General features: G+C 42.3%; 1 protein-coding gene across 1 annotated transcript in view; it reads right to left on the bottom strand.

The window, feature by feature from the left end:
• The window catches only part of LOC126199109 (furin-like protease 2), a 456,386-nt gene that overhangs the window by 240,931 nt on the left and 189,939 nt on the right, over positions 1-25,516 (bottom strand). The window contains exon 2 of the mRNA XM_049935863.1: positions 9,749-9,955. The gene's annotated coding sequence lies outside the window, so the exon portion shown is untranslated. The remainder of the gene's footprint in view (positions 1-9,748; positions 9,956-25,516) is intronic.

The raw sequence follows: 25,516 nt of genomic DNA, 5'->3' as shown, positions 1-25,516 counted from the left end.
AGAAGATGAGAATGTTGAAGAATATGAAAATATTAAAAAACCACTCACAAAAACTGCTCTAGAGGCACTAGGAACAGAGAGTAAGAGTCTAAGTAAACGGGATCCTCCATGGATGTCTGATGGCCTAAAGATGTTTATTAGGGAAAAGAAAAATCTCTACAAAAAATGGTTATCAACTAAATCACTACAGGACAGACAAAACTACCAGACAACAAATTACGAATTAAGAAACAGAAATAAATTAGAAAATAAGATTTGGGAACAAATGTATTAAAATTTAGAGTCTAATAGGTGAACCAGAAACAACAGAAGTGTGGCGGACAATTACCAGTATGAAGGAAACACAAGAAAACAAAGCAGTATACAACCTAGTTGCCTTGAAGGAATGGAATAAGCATTATGCAGACCTTTTAACTGAAGATAAGCCCTATTACAGGCAAGGGAATGAAGAGAAGATGGAAGTAACTGATCGAAGTCTGGACATTACAAAAGAGGATGTGAATTGCGCATTAATTAAAATGATGTATGGCCGATCACCTGGCCCAGGAAACATTCCTGTTAAATTATTGAAGGCTGGAGGAAGGTATCTGAAGATACGAATAACCTGCCTGACCAAATGTTTTAAATGATTGAAATTCCCTCAGAATGGAAAAAGTCATATGGTTTCTATTTTCAAGAAAGGGAATAGAAAAGACACAAACTGCTATAGACGCTTTAGTGCTAACTGTACAATGAGCCGCTTCTTTGGCAAGATGTTTGAAAAAAATAGACAAAATGTTGGCCTCCACATTAGGGAAGGCCAGAGTGGACTTAGGCAGTACAGATCCCGTGCAGATAACCTATTTATTATACAACAACTAAAGGGGAAATTTATAGCAGTAGGGAAGGAGCAGCACATTGCCTTTCTAGATTTAGCAGAAGCTTACTATGCAGTCCCTACATCTAAGCTGTGGGAAGATATGAAAGATGTAGGTATGGATGATCACCTTTTACAGGGTATTACTGAAATGTACAGAGATAATGTGGTACAGATTAAACGAGGTTCATAGTTATCAGAACCTATTAATGTCAATAAAGGTTTGTGACAAGGTTGCAGTATGTCACCCATCTTGTTCAATTTATATGTAGAATTGGCTCTCAGAAATTGGAAGAGCAGCTGCAGAGGAATGGGAATCACCGTCAACGATGGTGAGATATTTTCATTAAGTCTTGCTGACGATCAAGCTATTATAGCACAAGATGATTATGACCTTGAGTTCATTATACGACGATTAGATCAGCAATACAACAGATGGTGACTACAAATGAGTCTAACAGAGACGGAGTATCTGGTGGTAAATAGTGATGCTAAATTTTAAGTACACATCAATGACAAAGCAGTTATGAGACAGGTAGAGAAATTTAAATATCTCGGTGCACATATTGACAAAAATGGATTGGGCCAAACAGGAATAAAATATAGAAAACAGCAAAGCAGAAAAGTGTTAGGGTGTATGAATTCTTTTTGGTGGGATAAGAATATTTCCAACAGCAATAAGAAAAGAGTAGGTAAAATAAGGGTTGGATCAGTGCTATGCTATGGATCATAACTATGGATCTCAAGTGCGGGTCTAAAAACCCGACTGATAGCTGTGGAAATGGATTATTTGCGAAGGAGTGCCAGGATTTCAAGAATCGAAAGGAAAACTGATGTTGAAGTAAGAGCCAGAATGAAGACAAATGATACAGTGACAGAATTGAAAGAAAATCATGAAAATGGTACGAACTTTATGAGAATGCCAGATCATCGGTGGCCAAAGAAGGTTTATGAATGGAAACCACCTGTCAGACGTAAGTGCGGAAGACCACGACGTTCTTGGACAGACCACATGAATGGAGTAATGGAACATCGCAGAATCGGCTAGGAGATGCGCTGGATGAAGAGGCTGAGCGGAGGATAACAGGAATACAACAAAATGTTGTTATTAATTCATCTTTGTATTGACTAATCCTGTAATAATAATAAAATTTTGGTACATCTGAAAGAGTACAACGTTGTATCCTCTCCTGAACACACCGGCCTGCCTCTTTGGGTTATTGAACTAAGAGAAGCATTTAGTTATTCAGATTCTATTAAAGAAGAGGATTCGGAACTGGTGGAGGACAGTATCACGGATAATAACTGGACGGAACATGTCGAGAAACAAAATCTTACCAAACGGCTTGAAAATAGAGAAATTAAAAAAAAATTGAACTCAGCGTCTCGTATCAACGGAATGGTATACGAGACACTCCTAGAATTAGTGGGGCGGAACGAGAGAGAAGCGGGGAGGGAGGGAAGAAGTGAAAGAGATAGTGGGGTAGTGGGACGAATGCAGGGAGGGAGGGAGGGAGGGAGGGAGGGAGGGAGGGAGGGAGGGAGGGAGGGAGGGGAGAGGGGGAGGGGGAGGGGGAGAGAGAGAGAGAGAGAGAGAGAGAGAGAGAGAGAGAGAGAGAGAGAGAGAGAGAGAGAGAGAGAGAGACTGTGTCCATCATCGGCGCAGCTTGCCTGTGCTGCCGGGGCCCTGCACCGTTTAGAGCAGCTGAAGCAGCGAGAAACGAAGAGCGGACGCCGTGTCCGGACGGCCATCATCCAGAGGCGCTTAAACCTAACGGAGGGGAAGCGACGGCGGCAAATCAAACGGTGGGCCGAAAGGCGTAAAGCAGCGACGGGCAACCAGCAATAGCGGTCGTCTGGTGACGAACGGCCCGGCAGAGCGGGAAACGGCCCAGCAGAGCGTCGCGACGCACCCTTCCTTTTATTTTCTCGGCGGACGACAGCGCCGGCGATACGGCCCAGATATAAAGATAGCCGCATGGCCACGTTCACGGCTTTTGGAGGGCGCTCGTTATCGTCGCGCCACGTCCGGAAGTAAGTCTGCGGACTCTTCACACGGTCGCCAACCGATGAAAGCATTTTTCCGCGAACGACGGTGGCATTATAGTACGACCGCAAAATAAATGTCGCGCCAAAGCCATCACGCTCCCTACCGTTGGCTGCTATCTCGGGCGCTGCCCTCAACACCACTTTATTTTAGTTTCTCTGCACCAGGGAGATGGCAGCAAATAAACCTTTTAACACGTGCGTGTGGCTGGACTGGTGTTTATCATCCGCTCTAAGCAGTCTTACGACGAGGTGCAGACGATTTAAGTCCAATGGCCTTAGTCAATAGTGTATTTTTCTTGTCTCTGCCAACCTTGTCAGCTTTCGATAGTGCACAAAAGAAGTTCAATGCGTCTATACAAGTCAAGTAATCACGAACTGAATCAAATTATTACGTTGCTACCCCTTAAAATTTCAACACCAATGACGGTAGCAAATAGAAAAACTTTGCGGCGCGGGGTAGCCGCGAGAACTAGAGCGCGTTTCCACGGTTCGCGCAACTCCCTCTGAGGAGGTTCAAGTCGTGTGTGTGTGTGGGGGGGGGGGGGGGGGTGAGTGGGGGTATTCTTTTTATGTATTCCAGTTGATCAGATTTGTAGGTGCTCTGGGGGTATACAGAGTAAGAAGTTCAGTTCATTTCTAGCAGCAACAATGATTACTGCTGGACATCAAGACCTACTAAGCTTGGAAGACAGATCCATGTACGTCGCTCCAAGCTGGTTCGATTCTGACGGAGATAATATATCCTAGACGCTGGAAAGTGGAAGGTGTCAGTCTTTCGGCAACCTGTGAACACGACGACCACATTTTTAATTTGGCGAGAGGTCTATAAAACGTGCTGGCCACGGGAACAGCTCAATACGCTAGATGTGAAATAGTGTCAGGACAAAATGGTGACATGCTGTCTTGTGTCATCTTGTCGAAAGGTAACATCACATAGCCTTCTACGATAGGGCATACGTCACCGGCCATAAACGTCAGTAATGTGACGCATCCTTTCCAAATTAACTGCTATGAGAAACAGAGGTGACCTTGTTGCGGTCCGAATGAAAGCCCGTACCATCATGTCAGTTGATTATAGTATGTAGACTCCAATCAGGCAACTTTTTTTCTCAGACGCTCCGCACAGCGTACCTTCATCGTGATGCTGAACTAGGATTCATATGAAAAGACGACGTTTTGCTACTTCTGTGTCCAGTGTGAGCTTTGAGCTCATCACAATCGGCGCGCTCCTCTCTGCTGCTGCGTCAAGGCAAGCAGCAAAAATCGTGCTGACCGTCAGTGGCGCTCTAGACGTCGTCGTACTATCCATACAGGTAGTTACATTGTTGCAAACAAACATACTTCGCAACTGAAGTTACGTGACGCTGCTGTACGGTCCTGCACTTTGTCCTCTCGGGCGCTAGTCTAATGCGGCTGTCTAAGGTTCTGCATGGCGATGAGTATGGCCCTCCTGACTTCATTAATTCTATATTCGTATGACAATCCTGTGATCCCTACTAAGGCAACACCGCGGAACGCTAAATTGCAATCTCGTCTCTCTTACTTACTCGACACAGAAGACGATGTTGTCACAAACAACCAACATTCTAACGCAGTTTCTGAATGAGAAACTCTCAGAATAATCTTTATTTACAGAATGTAAATGGCTTTACTCCTACCTACTTTGAATGCTTGTCATTCGCTTATCCAAATATGAAGTTTACAGCACTTCATCACAGTTTGACGTTCGTTGCACACTGCATTCATGGCGTTCCAATTTCAACTGACAGCAGTTTAGTTACAAATGGGATGAAGTGGGTGTTCCTTGTGTATGATTGTAATCACGGGCTGCAGTTAACATTGTATTAGAATGGCTACAATAATGTTAGCTTATTAGTACGAAGTATTGAAATCTAACGTTAGTGGAGGCCATAAAACAAAGTGATTATCGGTCTGAAATCGTTTAACGGCTTCCATCGAAACGACTGCGCCCGTAAGCCACTGCAACTACAATCTTCTTAGCAACAATTAATACAAATGCATCATTTCGGCCAGTTGCTTTCTTTTTTTTTCAGTGGGACATGGGTACTGTCATTTGTTTTGTCCTTCACTATAACATCTCTGCTGTCGGTATAGACGCAGAGTAGTTGTGCTGTGTCGTCCTACTGTGTTTCGAACCTTGCAGGTAAGTACAGCTCCATTATCATTAATATACGCTGCAACGATCGCTATATTCTAATGATGCTGTCATCAAATTTCCGGGACTGCTTGCTAATAAGTTTTTTGTATTCTAGTTTTTTAAATATTTGAACTGCAACGGTATTATCAGTTTTACAGCATTACTGGGTGCTGGGCGTTTTTTTGGCAATACTCAATATCTTTAGTGAATAGTGCACTATTCTGTAGCCGATAGGCTCCCTGGTGAATATTGGCACCAATACTAACCACCCTCGCACATGGAGACACCTCCAGCACTGAAGATTAGCCTGAAAAAGCTCGAAAAGTAATTCACGGAGCTAGTCGTAGTTACCTGCTTTTATGTTCAGTTAACACACGGACATGCTGGTCCACAGTGGATAAGTTTAATGAGTAATTACATGGCACAACTATTACGCAGACTGACTGTATGACACGCCTGCTCTTTAACTCTGACCATCTGAAACTGACTTCTTTGTAACCTACTTCCCACTAATATTCAGCTGATTCTAAATTGAAACAGTTTTCTTTGCGGCGATCGTACGTAGGAAACGGATGTGAACAGTGCAAGCATGCTTCATACGAAACCTGGCCGTGCTATGTAATACAACAAAACGTCTCTATTTACGAATATTTAAGTTCTTCAATTGTAAGTGAAAAGGTTTTTATTGAAGTCTAACAGTTTATACCACTCAATAATTTTGAGTTCATAAAAAAAAAAAAACGCACTTTCTAACAATGGCGAGACCCAACCACGCTCATATTGGCACTTACTTTAGTTCCATTTTCACACTGAAGACTGCCACTGTTTTATCGCTTTTCCAGATAGCCAGGTAGCCCCAACAATCGTTGAAGTAATAGTGTAACTCTGATGGTACTAAGAAAGACGATACTAACCTGTCTAGTGATTTCGTGTTTAATTCCGTGTATAAACCTGTCAATAACACACTGTTGCCTACCGTTCGACGGAAAACATCTAAGCTCAAACCTTATCACCATCTACAGTCTTCATATATTTTTGGCGCGACCTGATCGTGTAAGACCGTATCATGCGAAACATGAACGCGAACAAGAACTGCCTTCGCCTCGGATAAATTCGCCTTAACGGTAGCGCTTGGCCATTGGTGAACGAAACAACAAGACAATCTCCCTGCCGTAAAAGACGCGCTCAGCACCGAATGCTTCACAGATGCACAGTTCTATATCTACATCTACTTGATCAATGTGGAACTCCGAAGTAAGCGCTTCGAGGAGGGTTCACCGAACTTCTCTACCGTTCTACACTAACAGCGCGCGGGAGATACGAACACTTTGGTAAGTTCCTATGGGACCAAACTGGTAAGGTCATCGGTCCCTACAATTACACACCACATAATTTAACTTAAACTTACTCTAACACACACACACACACACACACACACACACACACACACACACACACACACACACACACCAGAGAGGACTCTAACCTCTGACCGGGGGGAGCCGCGCGAACCATGGCAAGGCGCTTTGGACCGCACGGCTATCACGCGCAGCACTTTAATCTTTCCGTGCGAGCTCTGATTTCTCTTATTTTATTATGATGATCATCCCTCTCTATGTAGGTGGACGCCAAAACTATATTTTCACGCTCTGAAGAGAAAGCTTGTGATTGCAATTTCATGATAAGGTTCTGTCGGAGTGAAACACGCGTTTTCTTTGAGACTGTCACCCCAGTTCGCGCATCATATCCCTCGCACACTCTCCTGTATTTCGCGACAATACGAAACGAGCTGCCCTTATTTGAACTTTTTCGATGTCCTTCTTCGTCAATCCTATCTGGTGTGTATCCCCCACCGCGCAGCAGTACTGCGGAAGAGTGTTAAAGTGTACTGGAAGCAGTCTGTCTAGTAGACCTGTTGCGTTTTCCAAATTCTCTGCCAATAAATCGCAGTGTTTCGTTTGCTTTCCCCACAACATTACGTATGTGATGGCTCCATTTTAAGTTATTCTTAATCTTATCCCAATGTGTGTATTTGAGTTCACAGCCTTTAGACTTGCGTGGTTTATCATGTAACTGAAATTTAGTGGATACTTTTTTAGGCTCATGTGGAGGACTTCATAATTTAGAGTCAATTCCCACTTTTTGCACATTACAGATATCGAAATCAATTTGCAATTCATTTTGATCATCTGATGACATTACATGACGGTAAAAGACGTGTCATCAGCAAACATATGAAGAGGGTTGCACAGATTGTCTCCTAAATCAGTTACGCGCATCAGGAACAGCAGAGAGCCTGTAACACTTTCTTGCGGAACGCTAGATTTTACTTTCATTTTACTCCATGACTTTCCGTAAATTATTAGGAACTGAGACCTTTCTGACAGGAAATCATGGATCTATTCACACAACTGAGACGATATTCCAGAGGCACGCAGGTTAATTAGAAGTCTCTTGTGAGGAGCTGTGTCAAAAGCCTTCTGGAAATCTAAAAGCATGGAAACAATTTGGCATTCCCTGTTGACAGCACTCATTTCTTCGTGAGAATAATGAGCTAGCTGTGTTTCACAAGAACGGTATTTTCTGAATCCGTGTTGGCTACTCGTCAAAAAATCGTTTTCTTGGAAGTGATTCACAATGTTAAGGCACAGCATATTTTCCAAAATCCTAATGCAAATCGACGTTACTGATACGGGTCAGTGAGCCAGCGGATTGCTCCTATTTCCTTTCTTGGGTATTGGTCTGACTTGTGCAACTTTCCAGTCTTTAGGTACGGATCTTTCTACGAGCGAGTGGTTGTGTGCCATTGCTAAGTAAGGAGCTATTGTATCAGCATACTGTGAAAGGAACCTGACTGGTATATGAACCGGACCGGACGCCTTGCCTTATTTAAGTGCTTTAAACTGCTTCAATTAACCGAGGAAATCTACTTCTAAGTTACTTATGGTCGGTGGGTTGGTTGATTGATTGATTGCTGTTTGGTCACCTCCTCCCAAATCCAAGTCATCGGTCCCATCGGATTAGGGAAAGATGGGGAAGGAAGTCAGCAGTGCAGTTTCGAAGGAACCATACCGGCACTTGCCTGAAGCGATTTAGAGAAATCACAGGAAACCTAAATAAGGATGGCCGGACGCGGGTTTGAACCGTCATCCCCCCGAATTCGAGTCCAGTGTACTAACCACTGCGCCACCTCGCTCCGTAGTTACTTACTTACGTTGGCGGTTTTAACTTATTCGAATTCTGGAACATTTTCTTCGTCATCTTCTGTCAAGGAATTTCGGAAAACCATGTTAGGAACTCTGCTTCTGTGGCACTGTCAGTAGTAACATTACCATTGTTATCTTGCAGTGAAGGTATTGATTCTGTAAGGTGCACTATCTGGGCCGGTTTAGGGCCCAAACGATATAATTCGCCGCGTGGGGCCCAATCCTGACAGATGCGCCACAACTGTAGGATTTCTATGCATGAAGTATGACAATGACATCTGCAAGGGGGTGCCAAGGCAATATTTGAATATAACGGATATCCAGCTAGTAGCAAAAACTGATACGGGTGAAATCGTACGATGGAAATGGGGGCTGGGGGGAGGGGGCGAAATAAGGGTGCCAAATGATAGGTTGCTTGAGACCAGGAATATTTTCGTTCCAGCCCTGGTGATGACTGACTACTTTATAGAAGTATCGACCTTACATCATCCACGCATCCCATTGCTCGGTTTTTTCGGAGCTTGGCTTCTGAGAGTCCCCTACACTCCGAGTACGTATGTTGCGAGGCCAGTTCTACTCTGCATGAATGTTCCAGAATGATCCACCGCCATTCTTAACCAGTAAGTATATATATATATATATATATATATATATATATATATATATATATATATATATATAAAATCTTTGGTGCGGTGACAACTACCAGCAAGACAATGCACGGTATCACACAGCTAGCTGTGTCTGTGGCACCACCTCGATTGTACTGTTCGCGCTATAGACCCTCAACCGAGAAACCTCGAGCAGCTGGCGACGACAATGGAGTCCGCATAGCTTCACATACCTTTCGGTACCTTCCACTAACTCATCGACTCTCTTCCAGCACGTCTCGCAGCGGACCGCGTTGCGAAAGGTGGTTATTCAGATTTATGACTGGTGGTGATATTAATCCGACTGTAGAGTGTAATAGAGAAGTACTGATTTGGAATGGATCGGTAAGAAAGAAAAATTCGTGGCACAATATGACTAAAAGAAGGGATCGATTGAGGGGACATACCCTGAGCCATCAAGTAATAGTTAATTTGGTAATGGAAAGAGGTTTGGGTGTAAAAATTTTAGAGGGAGTCCAGAAATGTGACTACAGGAAGCTGTTTTAAATGGATGCAGGATGCAGTAGCGATGCAGGGATTACGAGGCTTTCAGAAGATTCAGCTAGGGTGGCGAAATGAATCAAACCATTCCTCGGACTGAAGACCACATCATCATTCTCTTGTCAATACGCATAAGAGAATGCACTTATTTACATTTCGTATGCATAAGTATACAAAGGAATTCAGCTACGAATATGTGACGCTGTCTCATTAGAACACGTCAGACTGTGTGGTAACGGAATATAATGTTCGTTGAGCTACAGCGTTAAGTCATGTGTCCAGTTGCGCTTTAATTGAACTGTCACTGAGTTCCACACACCGCACTCACCAGGTACCACTGCTCCTTGTAGAGGGGGTCCGGGAAGAGGCTCTGCACGCCGATGCCGCGGTAGTGCTGGCGGTGTTGCGTCTGCGCCTGCGCCTGCGAGCGCGCGCCCAGGAACGATGGCAGATCGGCGAAGCCGCCGCCGAAGCGCGCCTCCGTGTAGTCTCGCTTCCGGCGTCGCTTCTCGTGCTGCTGCTGCACCCACGCCACCTGCACAGCACACGCAAACACCCCTGTACTCTCAGCTTCTCTGCCGTCAATAAGTAGGCGCTGTAAAGCGAAGTTTTCGTATGAGATGGCGCTAAAAATTACTTGTCCAGGCGTGTTGACGTCAACGGCATATTTCGCAATAAATAAAAAGTAAAATTTCTAATTATGCATCACTACTAAGAAGAAGGTAAGTACACCAGGTCGAGCTGCTAAAACCGAATAAATTATGTCTCTGCATAAAAACCCGAGTCTAGTGCGCAAGTTGATTTTAATATGATGTGTGCTACTATTACGTAAATCTTTCCATTATGTCTCTGAAATTAATTATAGCAGTGTAGATCGAAAGGCAAAATTATTAGAAGGTGACCAGTTTCGATCATCAGCTGATCGTCTCCATACCTACAGCCTTACTGCTGGACGATCGCTGTCCATGGAGCAGAAACTGTTTAATGACGATAGTCAGCTGTTCCATGCACAGCAATTGCCGATCAAAGTGGTTGTAGGTCTGAAGATGATCATGCGATTATCGAAACGGGTCAGCGTTTTATAAATCTTGTCTTGCAATCTAGACTGCTGTAATTAATATCCGAGATAATATTTTTGTCGCTTAATTTCAGAGATTACATTTTGATCGGTGATATCTCCAATAATGTTTTCAAAAAATAATTTTTTTCCGTCATACTACGTATTTTAACCTATGTTTTCGATGTGAAAAATAATGTTTCTCTTAAACATTTATAGGACTTTTTTTCCCGTAAATCTGTGTCAGTAGGTTAGAATGAGCAAGAACATTTCTTTTTTAAAATGTTGTTTTAACCCTCAAACAAATACTAAAATCAACAGTAATACTATTCATAATACTACCTACGATCAATGGATCTTCAAAAAGCACAAAAATAAAATAACAGAAAATAAATTGATAAAGTACTACTGTACAAATAAAATGCCACTGTTTTGTTCTGTATCACATACATTGTGATGGACAGTTTCTCTGGTATATTTTCTGATTACTGAAGGACCTTTTGTTTCTCTTCTGCGTCTTCTTTCTGTTCTACATGGATGCCGATCTTCTTAATGACGTCTGGTTGCTGGTGACTATCTCCAAGCATATTGTTTAACCACGAAATACTTTCGTCACTCATGTACTTAAATAAATACCTGACATCCTTCTGTTTTTCTGCCTTCACTGCATTAATATAGTGGCAGGTTTTTCCAATACTCTATTACTGTATTTCTGTTTTCTAAGTCAGAATGATGTATATGAACCTTTGTATGTCGGTCAGCCTAGTACTAATCTAACTGCTGATGTGGCTGCTGTAATACAGAGCTCATTTCCAGTCGGCCTTCAGCCGGTATGACGCAAGCTGCGTGGTAGATATTACGGCGATTTCGTTGATTAAACTGGACTGTGCACCAGCTGCGACAGGACGGGGGTTTGCCGCTGACTTATCTGTTCCGCAACCGGCGGCCCTGAATTTGCGTCCCCTGTAAGGGCGCGCTCAGTGCTACAGAATGATCACGACAGCGGAGAGGCTACCAACACAATACGCCACGTCTGCTATAGTGGAGCCGCAGCGTTGCACACGTTACGACTCTAATGTCATCGCAGTTCGTAACATCATATCGCAGCTTCTACTAATACTCATCTGACTCTCAACAAATCTCTCGATCAGCAGCGGAACCAACCCTTAAGTGTGGTAAGAGCGAAGTTTACTCTCGATAATTTGGCAAAAACCTGAATTTGTTTTCAATTATGATTCTCCCATGTGTGTATTTCTTACGATTGTTATTATCAGTTGTTTATTGTTCTTTTTAGGATGTTTTCTGGTTGACAAGTTTGTGCTTCAACCAACTGACCACGTGAAAGATGTGTTTGCCGAAGGTATTTCACGCAATGACTAAAGATTCTCTTTTAATGCTGGGACGCAGATATATTACAATATACAGAGCTACTTCGAGCACAGAAACCTCGTAAAAATCACGACTGTTAATCACCTGATTCATACGTATATAACAACAATTTATGCTGCTGCTGCTGTTGTTGTTGTTGTTGTTAGTATGTGGGTCCTGCTGCTTTACTCTGATGGCTGGGATGAGGTGGTAATAGCAGAATGAAACCACACAGGGTTATTTACCTGCCCCTACCTAAGGGTTTTATGCAACCCTCAACACTTTCAAATACTACAAGCAAGATTTTAAAACTCTCTCCTTTGTTACGTGCGAACTATTAGTCCTACATATAAGTTAACACCATCTTTCTGTAGGAAATTTAATGAACACACGTGACGCGCGACTGCTACGGCCGCAGGTTCGAATCCTGCCTCGGGCATGGATGTGTGTGATGTCCTTAGGTTAGTTAGGTTTAAGTAGTTCTAAGTTCTAGGGGACTGATGACCACAGTAGTTAAGTCCCATAGTGCTCAGAGTCATTTGAACCATTTGAACACACGTGAACAAAAAGATTCATCACCCCAGTTCAGAGAACTCTGGGAGACAGACGTCGACTGTGGATGTTGTATCACAGACACAGTCCCTTTGACTGTTCAGAGGTGGCACTAAACCCGCCCAAAGATGAAAACAACCATGCATGAGAACCGCCTATTACACAAAGGGGGTCAGACAGCCGATCAGCTCCAGTCATTCTACCAGGAAGGAGGTACACGGCTCGTGTTGTCTGTAGTTCAACCATGCCTAGAGGCTCAATACCGCGATGCGATCGCATCCGCATTGTTACTTTGTGCCACGAAGGGCTCTCAACGTGAGATGTGTCCAGGCGTCTCGGAGTGAACCAAAGCGATGTTGTTCGGACATGGAGATACAGACTCACTCAGGCCGCCCAAGGGCTACTACTACAGTGGATGACCTCTACCTACGGCTTATGGCTCGGAGGAACCCTGACAGCAACGCCACGATATTGAATAATGCTTTTCGTGCAGTCACAGGACATCGTGTTACGATTCAAAGTATGCGCAATAGGCTGCATGATGCCCAACTTAATTCCCTACGTCCATAGGCGAGGTCCATCTTTGCAACCACGACACCATGCAGCGCGGTATGGATGGGCCCAACAACATGCCGAATTGACCGCTCAGGATTGGCATCACGTTCTCTTCGCCGATGAGTGTCGCATATGCCTTCACCCAGACAATCGCCGGAGACGTGTTTGGAGACAACCCGGTTATGCTGAACGCCTTAGACACACTGTCCAGCGACTGCAGCAATGTGGAGGTTCCCTTCTGTTTTGCGGTGGCATTATGTGGAGCCGACGTACGCCGCTGATGGTCATGGAAGGCAACGTAATGGTTGTACAATACGTGAATGCCATCCTCCGACCGATAGTACAACCATATCGGCAGCATATTGGTGAGGCATTCGTCTTCATGGACGAAAATTCGCGCCCCCATCGTGCACATCTTGTGAATGACTTCCTTCAGGATAACGACATCGCTCGACTAGAGTGGCCAACATGTTCTCCAGACATGAACCCTATCTAACCGAGGATAGATTGAAAACGGCTGTATACGGACGACGTGACGCACCAACCACTCTGAGGAATGTACGCCGAATCACCATTAAGGAGTGGGACAATCTCGACCAACAGTGCCTTGATGAACTTGTGGATAGTATGCCACAACGAATACAGGCATGCATCAATGCAACAGGACGTGCTGCTGGGATTAGAGGTACCGTTGTGTACGGCAATCTGGACTACCACCACTGAAGGTCTCTCAGTATGGTGGTTCAACATGGAATGTGTGGTTTTTATGAGCAATAAAAATGGCGAAAATGATGTTTATGTTTATCTCTGTTCCAGTTTTCTGTACAGGTTCCGGAACTCTCGGAACCGAGGTGTGCAAAACTTTTTTTGACGTGTGTAGTTAAATTTTTTTTGCACTGGGATACATTTTCAAATACGTTTTCCTTCATTAACTCGAAAATTGCGCTCTCCTGCAAAAATATATTTCACAGAAAATTTAACTACATTAAATTTCCTACAAAAAGGTCCTGTTCATTTTTCGGTAGAACTGATACTTTGCGTACAGCGAGCGAGACGATATAAAAATCTCTCACGTGTTTTTGAAGTAGTTGTGAGTTGCGTAAGACCCATACGTAGGGGCAGCGGAATCACGTACATGGATATCACCAACAAAGATTAACTGGAGTTTGTGGTTGCGGGAGAATTTTAGCAGAGGTGTTTACTATGGAGACGTAAGAGTTGGACCATGAACACAGACGATGCTGGCGAGACAATGAAGGGCGCTTGATCGTGGAAGGAATGATATATGAGGAATTATTATTAATGTGGTTATCATAGTAAGAAAAAATGCTGCTGAAGTTCCCTTTGGACACAATTTAGGAGAGTAAACTTCGAGGGAACAGAGATATTTTGCTATGGACGAGGTAGCTGTTTAACCCCGTACTACATGACAAGCGATTTACAGAACAGCTTTCTCGATTGCAACTGCGTACCATACATACTGCTAAGTACACGATCCACTTGCTGCCTCGACGACAGTTACCTATTTGTGCCTTATGTAGGGCTGATGAGGAGACGTCGGTTCGAGGATTTCATATTTTAGATCGTAAATTAATGTTATGTCAAAGGACCCATCGAAGTAATGTCGGTAGTGCAAATGCAACGTCGAGTGGTACCGTAGCCTGATTCGTCTATATTTAGGCTACTCGTCGAGAATTTCTAAGTACGCCATACTGATAAGCATCCCCTCCTCATCCCCCCTATTATGATGTAAATTATGCATAGTATTTCCACATCTAGACTTGCGAAAGTGTTACACAGTACTCTTTATTGACAGAGAGGTTGTCTTGCTAGAAATTGTGCTCTGTGGAAATCACTCACGAAGCAGATCTTGTCAAAGGCATGAACAGCAACATAATTCGTATCGATGCACAGAAGTATGACTGATTGTAGAAGAAGAGCTGTGGGAGGAGGATTATCTCACATCAAAGTCACTGCATAAACAATCACGGCGAAGTCACAGCTGTGCGTTTCATAGAGATCGAGTGTCAACAAACTCCACTGAAACGTAACAATCTAACTGTAAAATACTGTGGCAATTTAGTTTAGTGTTAAATAAATAGTCGTACGACAGAGCATTCTATTTCCTTTTGGAAGACCCTCCATGACCTCTCGATTTCAGTTTGAGAAGCTCAAGTCTGCAGCAGGCAGCTGACGTCCCTACTTTACCGAAGGCAAAATTGTGCAAACAGTGATCAGAAGAAAGCGATTCCACAAAGACTAATGTTACTGTATTTACCGAAATAATGTGATCAATAAAATGATTATTTTAAAAACTGATGAAGCTACAGAATGCACTTAATTTTCTAGGACCGCCGAAATAATACAAGTGCAATCTTAGTACATCGCCAGCTGTACAACCAACTTCTTAGAGATGAACCTCTCTCTTTTTCCATTCATACGTCAGACATATACAGTTGCAATTTCATAGCGTATTTATTTTCGAGTTATTTGCTTCATGCTGCAAGTGCTCCCGTCGTTTTTGTTTGGTGCTGCAGCTTCCTAGCGGAGTGGAGACAAATGTGTCCGGAATATTTAATCTTCTTTTTTGCATAAAGTAATTAAGCATATTTACTTAGAAGCAGCACGGTCGGACAGTGCGGCGCGCTCAACTTGAAAAAGAGGAACAGTCTGTACGGAAAATTTTCAACGACGCAATTCCCACATGCCAGTATTATTTACAAGCATCGCCTCCTCTGTTTCACAGGTTATTACACAGGGTTTCAAAAGCAGCTACGTTGAAGCAACAAATCTCAGTTACAGATATGACACCACAAAGAATACTATGATGTTTGCAACGATGACGGACAAAACCGTATCATTAAGAGGAGGTAGGATAGGCGTTTAACGTCGCAAATACGATCTTTAGAGTCGACGCACAAGCTCGGATTGGAAAAGGTAATCGGCGGTGTTCTTCCCAAACTAACTATTTAGAGGAATTCTCCGAAACCAAACTAATTGCACGAATTGTAAGTATGAAATGTCAAGAGTTATCGTCATTTCCCTTTCCACTTTAGAAGATAACGTTTTGAGTCACGAACTGTGATGCAAAAAAATCTGCCTCCCTTCCAAATACTAGAAGTATAATCAGTACTGCCTAGCTGCTCATGTCACTGCCAAAAATCCTTAGAGATAACAATGCTTATCAAGTTGACAACGTGAAACAGACTTCAACTTTGTAGACACACTCCGCGACCACTGAACACACAGTAATTGGTTGACCAAATACCGGCAAAGAATTAGTATTAAGGTGTGTCGGTATCTTGAACGACGGATGTGTTGAGACCTTACGATATTACACGATGTGTAGTTTTTATTGTATCAAGAAATGCTTCACGATCTTTTAGGTAGGAATTCCAAATTTTGTTGTTTCGGAGGGCAAGCTATTCTTTACTACCGATCACTTGTTAGTGACTCAAATTTTCAAAACAGAAGATACGAAGCTGAAGAACTTTTTATTTGTTAGGAAATAACAGCAGGAATAACACGAAGAAAAAATGTTACAAAAAATTTTTAATGTTAAGCTTTGGCTGAAGTTAATATAGAAAAGTTGCAACGAATGAGAACTGAGCACAATGAGATTTTATGGTTTAAGATAGGAAGTGGTAGTTGCGTTTTCCACACGGTGAACGAAGAGCTTGCACCTAGAGCGCAGTACAGTGAAGACGTGTTGGACGTAGTTTTTCCGGGCGACATACAGCCATAAGTTGCTATACTTCTTACTTCACAAAAATTTGGCTACCTTGGTGACATATACTGCGAAGCAGCTTAGTGTTTGAGGCCTTGCACACTGGTTGCAACAGCCGAGTGCCGCACTAAAAATTTATTTGTCGTGAAATATGTGAACGTCTGAGTAGCAAATAATTCAAGTCCAAATGTACCTAATTGTCGCATAGGAGTAATTCAAACTCACTCTAGATATTATTTGACTAGCAAACCCCTGATTCTTTAACCAATCTAACAACCACGCGCAGAAGAGCTTCAAACCTATGATCACTATACAAATAGACTAATGGATTAAATGTTTGACGTTAGGCTCGTAAGCGAGGGAAGTTAAAAGAATTTCAAATTATCTTTAAAGTTTGTAGGAAGTCGCTAAATGCTCTCCATTCAGAAATAGTGGATGAATATAGTCTGGCTATTTGCATGCAGTGAGTTACGCTGCACCAAAAAATATACACAGTTGCTAAATTTAATACTTATTGTGTAAAACTTTTCATATAATAATATACATTTTAAATGAGTAGATTATGACAGCATTTTAAATTTTTAAATTAAGTCAGTAATTACGCTACGTATCGAAAATGAGCTGCTTGCTGCTCCTGGATGCCGTTAGCTAGGCAATCTGGAATTCAAACTCTGAACCACGAATCTTGAACCAGGATAGCCGTTTACCGTTACAGGTGATTTTATGCAGTTCATATTCTAAAATGGCATTAATAAACTATAGGTTCGACTGGAACTATTTTTCACCATTGTTCGATCGTATCTAGACTCATATACGAACGGACCAAAACTTACAAAAATCGACCGTGCAGTCAGTTCTACACCTTCCTATTGCCGACTCCTATTTTTCTCGGAATTTTTAACTTCTTGCAACATTTTACCAGGTCGAACGCTGTTTCCAGGTCGTCAACTCCAATGACTGTCATTTTTCTTCACTCTTGCTTCCATTATCAAGCGCAGCATCAGAAGTGCCACTCTGGTGCCTTTTACCTTATAATATTCTTACAAGTAGAGTTCATGAATGTGATAACAGACAATGGTTAAAAAAACAGTAAATTTTAAACGTACTTTTTTCTCATATCACGCTTTTTTCAGCACGTTCTCGAATTTATTACCTTACATATCACTATGAGGTTACATCTTCAAACAAACGATTTGCACCCTCATCTGGAAAATTCCTGGCTGGACTCCTAATAGACCTGCTAATCACTTGCATATTCAAGCACATACTACACTTCACACCAATTTGAAGTTTGTTGCATGCCGTCTTCATTCTGCTGCAATTTTAATGTACAGCAGTGTAGTTTCTGCCACGACCGGAATGGCACTTGGCCATAGTGTTTGGTTTAGTACACGTAGTGGCCTCACCGGACTCGTGCTCGGCGGTGCACGTCTGGGGGAAATTCGACTCGCGTTCCGCGTGCAGCTGCGCTCAGCGGCCGCTAATGGCGCGGCACCAGACGAAGGTCGCAGGGCTCTGCAGCCCTTTTTGCACTGCCGCGTTCTGCCCTGCGCTAATTGAATTACATCTCCATATCAAAAGGCTGCCTAACTCGAATCACATGCGTCTCTTCACGGCCAATTCAGAGCTCGCTGGTGCGAACACCCACGCCGCGACAGCTCGCTTTTGTCTAGCACAGTGGGGGCAGAGCACACACTGCGAGGCCATCTACACCGCCGACCTCTCGAGTCCCGACATTTCATTTTACGCACTTTTTCTGGCATGAACACTGTGCATCTGTATCTCCGACTCGTGCAGTGAGCAGAGCTGGGTGTTACGTATAGCTACCCGAAACTAGGGATGTTCGATGATCATCGATATTTGCAAACTGTCGATGTTGGACATTAAATACGATGTTTGAACATCGATATCTCGTCTCATAAAACGATGTTTAGTACGAACTATTCACATTTGATGCTGGCAAAAATCAGGCTACTTGTTACCAATGTCAAGAACTGGTTTTATTCAAACGAATCTTTTTACTGAACTTGTCTCACAACATTAGTGGAGTGGTTGAAAGATCAGAAATAGTATTTGGAAGGAAGTTACATGTACGGACTTCAGAAAGCAATTTCACTTCATCCTTCTGTGACGGTACGTCACATAAATATTGACATTTTTAGCGGTTGTAAATCGTAGTTTACGTATTTTATGAATATAATTAGTGTAAAAGATATAGTTAATGTTCTTGAAACAACTGATATGCAGCGACAGCATCTTTATTCAATGTCTACGAAAATAAAGGATCGAAAGAGACGCGATTGTACGGCCGAGGAGGAAGGACGTATTTTGTGGTACACACACTGTTTTGTTTCGCTATACGGAAGGCAGCCATTGAGCGGCTACACATATTTTATTTAAGTTATTCGTATTTATTACTAAAATGAACTTGTTATTATTATTACAAAATGAATTTCTTGTAACAGTTGTCACCTCAAATGCTCGCAGTGGCTAATTATTTTTAATAAGCATTTTTTCAGTAATTTGCGCTGCGAGTTCATCTTCCGATGCAGCCTCTGGTCGACCATTACGCGCCGAAGTATTAATTTATTCTTCAGTGTTAACAGTAACTGTAAATGCGAGAGATTTCGTTATAAGAACCTTTTTAAATTGCAAAGATAATTAATTTACGTGTTCATGTTTTTAAACTATACAGATTCCATGAGTTCAGTAAGTTTTATCTTGGCCGCTCCTCGGCAACAATCTAAATTCTCTCAAGCCTTGCTTTGCAATCAATAAATAAAAATTAACAAAATTACATTCAATTCAGTTAACGGCAACTATATTTCAGTCATCACGTTCAAAATCTAAAGTTGGTACACGAATAACTGAGGCCCTTCAAGAACCCGTTTCGTATTTACTTACGCACGTAAGTAAAAGTGATAAGAAAAGACAGTATCCCTGAGAGAAAGAATCACGCTGACATATATATATTTAATTTTTTTTTATGTGACGTAACAAATCCCAACGGACGTCATACTTGCTTACCCCGAGAGACGACAGCCGATGTACATATAACAAGCATTAAACAAACAAGCAGCTACATAGGCGCCCGCGGCCGGTATCATGAGAATCAAAATTCTGATTGTCGTAACGCGTCACTGCATAAAATACTTCAATACTAGCGCAATACTTGGCTTTTAGAAGTCAGTTGTAATTCGATCGAAACGTTGGGTTTACAGTTTACAGTTAAAATATTTTATTCAATGACGCAGTACCACATCCAGAAGGATTTTAATCATCAAACCAATAGCTGTATTTTCATCTCTGATTTATTCCAGAGGCAAGCGGTCTAGCATTCCAGTATGTCACATCATGCCTCCTACGGTAACATAGAGGCTGAGCTTTCATTTTCAGGCAAAATATCATGCAAAAGCGAACCAATATCCGCACAAAGTGTGTGTAACACGGCTCTACACTAGTGAACAATTTGAACGCTCAAATATGTGACTGGTTTTCTGAACACTCCCCCACCCTACTACATCTCGATTAGCTTGCAGAATCACCTGACTTGAACCTAATAGAAAGTCTGTGGAACATTTTCGAACAGCGAGTAAAACGCCAAAATTATCCACCCCGCCGTAGGTGGAATTTCGCGATTAAATCGTCAGCGGGTGGCTTACCTTCGATGCGACGTATCTGAAAAACCTTGTCAAGTCACTTCCTAACCAAATGAAATTATTTGCAAGTGTAGAGCCGTGTTACATACGCCGGTGCGGATACTGGTTCACTTCTGCGTGGTATTCTGCCTGGCAATAAAAGTTAAGCCATTATGTTACCATAGGAGGCGTTATGTGGCATAATGGAATGCCGAAACCGGTTGCCTCTGGAATTAATCAGAGATCAAAATGTAGATGTTGGTTCATTTATTGCGGAGTACGAAACTGATATCGTCTTACGGTAAGAACATTGCGCAAAAAATGTCGCATTGTCAGACGAGAGTACATGTTCCAGGTTTCCCGCAGGAACATTTCTCTTGCGGTACGGATAACAGGTGCATGGCATTGTGCGACTGAAACAGCATGGCGACTGGAAACATATCCCAAAAGTTGGAATACTCGTTACAATGAGATTCATGTGGGCAAAACGTCTAAATTGCGTACGGATTCGCAGTAGAATTCCAGCAGCATGTGGACCAAATGTAATACCGCGTCTAGCCGTAGCGAAATGGTACCAACAATTTGACCAAGGCCGCACGGACGTGGGTGATGTTGGGCGGTAAGTCCAGAGCTGGGCCCATGCGACTTCGGTCTTCTCGGCAAGCGTAAACGTCAAGAATTTGCTGCAGCTGCTGAACCGACTGCGTCAGTATGAGCATTCCGTTAATAGATCACAGGAAAACAAAGAAACCAAATTTGATTTACAAAGTGAACATTAAAGAGTAGCACAAGAAAAGAATAGTTGGGAAACTGGAACAGTGCAGTTCAGTTATCTAAAATATCGCTTTCTATATCATAAACAGGGTGCTTCACAAGTGTGGAAAGGCATCATCGGTACTACCAGCATAAAGGTACAGAAAATTGCAGTACAATATTTTAGCTGTATAGTCCACATCATGAGCCTAACAAAGATTATTCTTAGAAGCAGGATATGCTCCGAGTCAACAACACAGTAAACAAAGTGAATCTTCTCTCAAACTTATTTTGACAGTCTCTATACAAAGAGCTGTGGGATATGTAATTTTATTTCTGTATGTATAAATAAATAAATATCTTACATATATTTGTGTGTTGCTCTTTCCGCTGCGCAGTAAATTCATCATTTAATATTGATGTTTGGGATCGATCATGTCCTACTATCGCTGTTTCACTGCTGGTAATTAAATAGAAATCAGCATCAATGATAGAACTGTATCGCACATCCCTGTCTGAGACCCTTTTTGAATTAAACTCTTGCTTGCTTTTGAGCTTCAGGGTATGGAACTGAGTGCATGGTCGATTTTTATACAGTATGTACAAGAACCAAGAAGGAAGTAAAATTAAAAAGTGTGTAAGATAGGGATGCCGTCTCTCGTCCATCTGTTGAACATATACACCTAAGAAACAACGACGGAAATAAAAGAAAGATTCAAGAGTGGAATTAAAATGCAAGGTGAAAGGATATCAGTGACAAGACTCGCTTATGACATTGCTATCCTCAGTAAAAGTGAAGAATTACAAGATCTGCTGAATGGAATGAACAGTCTAATGAGCACAAATTAAGAAAGAAAGTCTAAAGTAATGAGAAGTAGCAAAAATGGGAACAGTGATGAACTTATCAAAGCTGGTGATCACGAAGTGGAAGAGGTTAGGGAATTCTGCTAACTTGGAGGCAAAATAACCCATGACGGACGAACCAAGGACGACACAAGAAGCTGACTAGCACTGGCAAGAAGGACATAGTGGATAAAAGAAATCTACTGGTATCAAACATTGGCCGTAATTTGGGGAGAAATCTCTGAGAACTTACATTTGGGACACAGCATTATATTGTAGTGAAACATGGACTTCAGGAAAATCAGAAGAGAATGACGAATGTTGGGAATCAGGTGGACTGACAAGGCAAGGAATGAGGTGGTTCTCGGCAGAATCGGCGAGGAAAGGAAAATTATGGAAAACAACGACAAGAAGAAAGAACAGTATGACACGACATGTGTTAAGATGTCGAAGAATAATCTTCATGGTATCAGAGGGAGCTGTAGAGAGTAAAAACAGTAGGAGAAGGCAGAGATTAGAATACATATAGCAAATAACTGAGGGAAGTACGCTGCAAGTGCTGCTCCGCGTTGAAGATGTCCCAAGTCAGGAATTCGTGGCGGGCCGCATCGAATCAGTCGTAAGACGTAAGACTAAAAAGAAGCTGCACTTTACAGTACCATATACTGACGAACACACATCAGCGTTGTATCTGCAATATAGCTTAATATCTTACCAAATTCTTGGCTTTATGTCTGTTTAAGTGTGACTGATTTAATCGTCAAACTTTACGCAGTACACATCACACAAATTTCAACCAAGCATGGATATGAAGCTCGCCTAGCTTTGAAAATCCAGCTGAATGCATTTTTAGCTTCTTCAATTACTGTTTTCTTTAATGCCAACAATGAAAGATTCATACACTAAATGAAATGGTAGTAAATCACAGATAGTTTGGTATGTTACAACTTCGTGCATCTTTGAATGCAAACATAACGAAAACTGTCATTTTATTCGCAATGTTGCCACTTTTAAAATCTTTACACGCTGAACAGATGAGTGATACACCTTCTCTGGTTTCCAGAGCACGCAATATTGAGCAGAACGCGGGCAAGTAAGTAACAGACGAGTCTTGTCGCTGCTTGGGCAGTAGAAGCAAGTGTGTCTTAGACATAGGACGTTGTGTACCTTCGCAGAATGAGCATCTTGGATAGCAGATTTGCCGCACAGAGATTGCTATTTGAGACGTTCCGTGATGTGTAACCTCAAGATGAAGGGTGATTTTTATAATTATGACATAAAGAGACAGAACTTCCGAAAAAGCTAATTTATGTCGAGTTTGTTAGTGGCCAGCTCGAGTTCAGTAATTATTGCTATGGAGACATTACATTTCATTGGGTCTAATCATAACAGCGTGTTGGCAATCAGGGAGAACTATCAATCATGTGTTCAGTATTCTAATTAGCATTCCCTCATTTAAATTAGTTAAACAGTACTGCATTGGGAATCCAGGAAAACCAATTTTGCAAATTATGCCGTGTGACATTGCGGAGAAAGACAATGCTGATTGTCCATATTAGTTTGAGTTTACTTTGTTGTAACTGAAAGAACTGAATATAACGTCAAACAACTTCTTTTTGTGATTTGTAAATATTTCACAAAACACTGGAACAAAAAAGTTTATTGACTGTCATTTTATGGCCGTACTTCCACAAAGCGCATTTCCGGCCTTCGGCTACCTGGAAAATTTTTCTCAATTCTACTTGCGTTACCCTGCTCTGATCTTATCTAGCTGGTTTTCTTCATCGTGTGCAGTTAAGAGCATTAATAACCTTTACGAGCTCAATTTTATTATTTCCGCTCGACATTACTAACTCTGCATGAAAGAAGACCTTTGTATACGATCACTGTACACTACTATTTGGTAAGGAGAGGATACCGACTGGCCACTCTTCGATTTTCTTTATCGTTAGATTTCGAATTCTGTGCCGGGCCATAAATTCAGTAAAAAAATATGCTGCAATTCTAAGAATACTTCGAAAAAGTCGCCTTTGCCCATCTCCGGTAGCGTAGTGCGTGGGTAACACGTCAGTAATCAAAGTCGCTGGTCAGAGATCGTGAGAGACAGCTTTTTTATTTTTATTTAAATTCCAAATTTATCAAAAGATATTATTTATTAACAACCGGTAACCCATTATTTTTTTTACTAAAAACGTTTATTTTCAAATACTCTTCATATGGAAACTAAGATTTGTTGAGTACTGAACGCTTAGTTGCACTTTTAAGTAACTTATTTAACGACGGGTTTCGTAGCTTGGAAGTCACATGCTAGCTTAGATGCATTAAATCATGACATTAAACTTGTGACATGGACGTGACCGAACATTACGCGTGTATGAAAAAATTAGCGATTCGTCAGATAAGTAGAAAGCGTGGGTCCACCATTCCTCAAGCGTGCCACGAATCCCGAAAGTGCGACAGGAGGCCGAACATAAACCGTTAAGCAACAAGAGGAATCGTGGACCCAAGCCTTCTGCTTACCTGATGAAACGCTAATTGCGTCATTTAGTCATAGACAAGGTATGTTCGGTCCCATCCATGTCGCAAGTTTAATGTCACGATTTAACATATCCAACCCGAAGATCTGGCTTCTAAGCTACGAAACTAGTCGTTAAAAATTATTTGCAGGTGCAGCCAGGCAGTTAATACTCAAGGTGTCTACTTATGGCTGCGGTTGACCTTCATACAAGCTAGTGTGTAAGAAATTAAGTTTTGATACAGATATGAAAAATGAAAATATATACAAACAATAAATATAAACCAACATTTATTTCATTTTCTAATTGCTGTTGCGAATTTTGTATCAAATTTTTGAGCTCAGACCTCCGGGGGAAATGTTATTGAAATAAAGACATGGGTATTAAAAATGTGAGTTTTTGTTAATTAACATTTTTATTTGTTAATGAATATGGAATGGAAGTTGCTATTAAAGAGATTCGAACCACCTACTTTTCGATTACCAGACATTTATGCAACGCAACCAGCTACCGGCGACTGTGTTAATAATGCCCAGTTCCCTGAACGGCTTGAATCGTGGGGTGTGCGCTGAGCAGGAGACAAGCGCCAGAGGTCACGTGACTGGCACGCTGGCGTTGGCGCGGTGGGCGCCCGCGAGGCAGACTTCAGAAGTCCCCCGCGGCCCCGGCGTTGGACCTCGGTCCCGCTCTTTGGCAGCTCGTTCCAGATCAGGTCGGCCCGCCGTCGCCAGCCCCGGCACTCCGCTGCTCCTTTTTGTTGCGCTCTCTCGGTGGGAAAACAGAGCTGGAGAGCTTTGTTTTCGCGCTCCGGAGCGCCCGGCCAGCCTTTATTATTGAAAGGCAGTGTGGACGTGCTGCTTCGTGAGAGCTGCTCCATTATTTAGCTAGCCCCGACCCGCCCCGAGTGGACTGAACGTCCTGCTTTTCCGACCTATCGCGGCACTCTTTTAGAAACTCAAAAGATTTTTTTACGCCCCCTCTCCCCCCTCCCCGTTTATCTGCCCTGTTTCTTCCCTCGGGCGCGACGCGTTGTATATACAAGTGAGGCTAGTAAAAGCAGCGGAGAAAGGTGGTAAAAAGCTCAGGT

Source organism: Schistocerca nitens, chromosome 8 (assembly GCF_023898315.1).
Source record: "Schistocerca nitens isolate TAMUIC-IGC-003100 chromosome 8, iqSchNite1.1, whole genome shotgun sequence".
In the NCBI taxonomy this organism is placed as follows: Eukaryota; Metazoa; Arthropoda; class Insecta; order Orthoptera; family Acrididae; genus Schistocerca; species Schistocerca nitens.
The sequence above is the reverse complement of the archived record's forward strand: the minus strand, read 5'-3'. Positions and strand labels throughout refer to the sequence as shown.